A 4,808-nucleotide genomic window follows, 5' to 3' on the forward strand; every position below is an offset into this window, starting at 1 on the left:
ATAATCTTGTCGGTTAACGGTTAATAATCGGTTAACGAGCGTCAGCTGTCTGTTAGGATGAACATCCCTTAATATCTATTCGCAAAATATTAGACAATACTCATATTATTTTACTTAACCTGTTAGGGATGTCTTAGATTTATTTAAAAATACATTAAATAATTGTTACGAAACAAATTATGACAGCCACTCTGTAAATGAATATATTTCAACAACAAATAGAAATTTTATAATTTTGTAGTTAATTTAAAAACTGCATCATGTAAAATTTACATGTTTGCATACAATTTTTTTAAATTTTAGTGTTGATTATTATATTTAAAAATGTGGGCTCTGTTGTTAATTGTAACCTTATAGTAATGTAATGAGCCTAAGCTGAGGTAGATTTTTATCCGTATAAATTTTAATTATAATTGCATTTACAGTATTTAAAGAAAGGGCAATTTGTTCAGTAAGCCAGTTTTAAAAAAGGACAATTTTATGTTTATTTATTTTGCACAGCTGTACTGAAACCATACCGAGCCATGACGTCGAAACCGAGTTACGTACCGAACCGTCATGTTTGTGTACCGTTACACCCCTAGTCAATAGAAGTACATTTGTGCATCTAAGCACTGGACTGTGGTTCATTTTCATTTCATTACATGTCTCCTTCCTCTTTTGGATGTCTGTAACTTATGGATTTCTATGGGACGGCAAAGCCAGTGGCTCAGTTCACAAAATGACATGAAACTGTCACTGATGATACAGTCTGATGATAATGATTGTGAACAAGTGGAGACACTTTGCATGGACAAATGACGGGCCGCGCAAGACTGTCTATGACTGTGTGATAAGCTCAAGTGAAAATAGGGCTCATTTGTTATTCAAAGCTGCTCCGTTTTCCCCAGTCCCAGGAGCCCTCGCTGGGGAAGTTATCCCGAGCCATCAAGGATGTTTTGGATGCAAAGTGACATGCAAAAAGTGAAAGATTTGCATATTTGCTTTCATTCCACCTGTTAGTCATGCGGTGTTGTTTATTAGTGCTTGTACAGTGCCATAAGACGTGTCGTATACAACATAGTTTGCTTGCTATAGTGTAGAGATGAACACATTATGTTCAGTTCATGTTGTTTCTGATGTCTTGACCTGTTCGTGTCATTCGGGGTACAAAGCTGCAGAGGACTGTGTCTGCAAATATGAAAATATTTTATTACTTAGTATTTTTGCCTTGCTTTCCAGAACAGATATCTGAACATTCTCGAATCAAGATGCATTTACTTGACAAGCAAAATGACATCTTATGTCTTGTTTTCTTTAAAAAATGATCAAAATTTAGTTTTTGCTTAAAACAAGAAAAATATCTGCCAATGGGGCATAAAAAAAATCTTATTTTGCTTTTGAATTGAGATATTATTAAGATATTTTATCTGGTTTTAAGCAAGAATAATACTTGCTTCTCACGTTGCATCTTGATTCAAGAACGTTAAGAGAGTTGTACTGGAAAACAAGACAAAAATACTAAGTGAATTTTTTTTTTTTTTGCAGTATATGAAATCATTGCTGTCTGTCATTATTTGAAATACACATGATTTGCTATTTATTTCCCCCAGCAATTCTAGTGATGGACAGCATGATTGCTTGTAATGTTGTAACTCTTTAGTCTTTTGATGACTTGCATTGCACACTTTAGCAATGTAGTATATTACAGTACAGAATAATATAACATTTTATAAACGAGGGAATTGCAATGTTATTGTTGTGAGCTGAGTGGTTAATGTGAACTCTTAAACTCTTAATAAAAGTTGTCAACTTGGCATGAACAGAGTGTTATTTTTATTCCTGTCCTATTCATGTTCTTCATAGGGATCTTTTAGGGTTTGCTGTAAAAATGCAGTTTAAGAGAGCAAGGAGACTTGTGTGAGTACATCATGTGCAAAGCTTCTCACTGCTGCGTGATATTGTTTTCATGCAAATTCTCCGACTGGTAGATCCAAGGAGGAGCCCTGCTCAGGATTATGGGTAGTGTGGTTCTTCACAGGGAATTTGGCTCAGTTTTTAAAAAGGAAGCTGAAATCACACTGACCTATCACGTTCCCATAAACATATATAATCACCTAATTTCAAAAGCTTGGTGTGTCTTAAAGCCAATCTGGGGACGATGTATTTTATTAATTTTTTTCACTGGGACAATTCTTTTTTTTTTCTTGGGTTTTTATCTTTGGAGCTCAGCTGTTGTGTTCTGCTACATCACTGTAATTCCTGATCATGTCCACTGTGAAGTCATTGTATAAAGTTTTCATTACAGGTGTCCCAAACTCCTTATTCAGAAAAATAGGAAATTCAAAGGAATAATTATTTCTATTGATTCATACAACATTCAAAACAATTTTTTTTTTTTTTAAAGAATTTTGTATCAAAAAACCTATTCATTAAACGGATTATATAAAAAAAAAATACAATGCAATGTTGAGTTTATAAAGCATATATGGCTAGTGTGAATTTCATGAAGGAAAATACAAACTGATTTTATGTTCAAAATCAGATGGCTGTGTTGTCATATATATATACAATATATATTGTGCACATCTCAGAAATCTGCATGTTTTTCACTTTGTAAATGTTTTAAACCCCTCGTGCAAGACATATATATTGTATGTTGAGTGAATCATTGATAAGTCACTGGTTCAGTAACTTGCAGAATTAAAACCATAAAGTCACCACCTAATCACTTTTTGTGATAGCCAAGCCTTGCCTTATAACAGACGAAACAAGCACAAGAAAATCCCTCCAATTTTACAGAACCTTTATATTTAATGGTATTTAATTAATTGTATTTTACACTCTATAGATTGCACTTTAATGAAAACATTTGCAATTGCGTTGTAAAACATGTCATTATACATGTTTGGGTTGAGTTTTCTTGCATTTACATTGCTTTGACCAGCAGGTGCTGATGTTTTGAGGACCTTGAAAGAGTGAATCACGTCATGAATCAATTTATTCAACAGATTCAGAAGCATAATTTGAACTTTCACTGGACTCTGGGTTAGATGGTCTTAATTTAAGAAAAAGAAAACAAAACAAAGTGTGGCAGAGAGCGCAGCCATTTATAGTACAGGGCAGACGGACAGGGCTAAACATCAAACAGGGAAACGTCCACAAATCAAGCACAAGACTGGCACGTCCTGATTTTGCGGAGTTACAAAACGTATTTTGTTAACCCTGGAACAACATTTTAATCCAAAAATGTAGTCTTGACCATATCCCTACGCCTAAACCTAGCCTTAACCATGAGTAATCCCTAAAATCTGAGGAAATGATAGATAAATGACGCTGATGTACAAGCACCAGACACTGATTGTAAGCCTCAACGTCACAACAACTATAAAGTGGTTCTTCAAATCTGATTGGTTAATCACAATGTTGTTCCAGGTTAACCAAAGATGTTGATCCAGGAACATGTCGCACTTGGTAAAATCAGGTTCTGCCACACAAGACCGAGCACACAGAGAGAATGAACAGATTTTAGTCCGGTCAGACGGCATATTGAATTTTACATGGATGAATATGAGGCTGTGAAAAATAGACCACTGTCTTTACAACGATACATACTGAACAAGGGGACTAGATCATGTGATTTTCAAAACTACTCAGTTTGTATTTATTTCATATGTGTAAAAAAGTTATTACTGGGAATAAACTATGTATTTAAAAGCTCTAAATAGATCTAAAGCACTAGATAATGTGGGTATGTTTTTGAAATTAATCGTTCAAATCAATACCATAGTCACCATTGGGGCGATTAGTGTTCATTTTAGTTTAACATTTGTTTTTCTATTGTAATAGTTTATTTATAAAACAAGTTTTTTTGCAACAAATTAAACTAAGAGGAAATTAGATTTGGTAATGTTGGCTACTTGTGGGCGGTGACAAAAACCATCGTAAAGAGGCCTGATTCACTGATTATCTCATCTAAAGTAAAATCGCTGTTATTAACTGTGTTGTTATTTGTCGTCATTAATACCTATACATTTTGCACCGTCACCCCTGAGATATTTCAGTGTGAGATCCAGCAGCAATCAGTTCAGCGATTCTTTAGGACTTTAAAAACGTGAAAAAATATTTAGAAATACTATTTCATTTAGACTCACAGAAACATCAACAATCAGAATATGAAACTCAACAACGGTGACAATCATCAAAAAGCTTCATGCGTGATCTAAAGCTCATCCATGGCACCCAGCACGCATTGCGGCATGAATAAATGATCTCAGAAAAAAAATGTGCAAAAATGATACCTTTAGATGTCCAACAGCTTGTCACTGGTGCAGCACTCTCAAAGGAATAATTTTCTGTTGTTTTCGTTGGCTTTTTCAAAGCTTGTTTTGTAATGTGTAACTGATTTGTATTATATATTTTAAATTTTTTTATATTTAAACTTTTCTTGATCGTCAATATTTTTTAGGTATGTTGAGCATTGATATGCTGAAGTGTGTCTCAGTGTCTAGTTAGAAATAGAGATCATCTTTCAAAGATGCCAAAACGTTTTGGTGCAAGAATTTTTTATAGTAGCAGCTACATTTTTTTAATATAATTTAGTAATACAGTAATACAGTCTCTCTGCTACGTTGTTCTGCTTCTTAATTTAATTTAATATAATATAAGTCAAATGTCTTACGTTTAAGAAACATTAATCACCATAATTGGGAAATTATCAATAAAACATCAACACTGACTAAAGCTAAGCCTCTGTTAAAATGTAATACAACAGAAAATCAGACTTGATATTTTAAACTGTAACAATATTTAATACTATTACCGTTTTG

This window comes from Sinocyclocheilus grahami, unplaced genomic scaffold (genome assembly GCF_001515645.1).
Source record: "Sinocyclocheilus grahami isolate Dianchi unplaced genomic scaffold, SAMN03320097.WGS_v1.1 scaffold1808.1, whole genome shotgun sequence".
NCBI classification, from domain to species: Eukaryota; Metazoa; Chordata; class Actinopteri; order Cypriniformes; family Cyprinidae; genus Sinocyclocheilus; species Sinocyclocheilus grahami.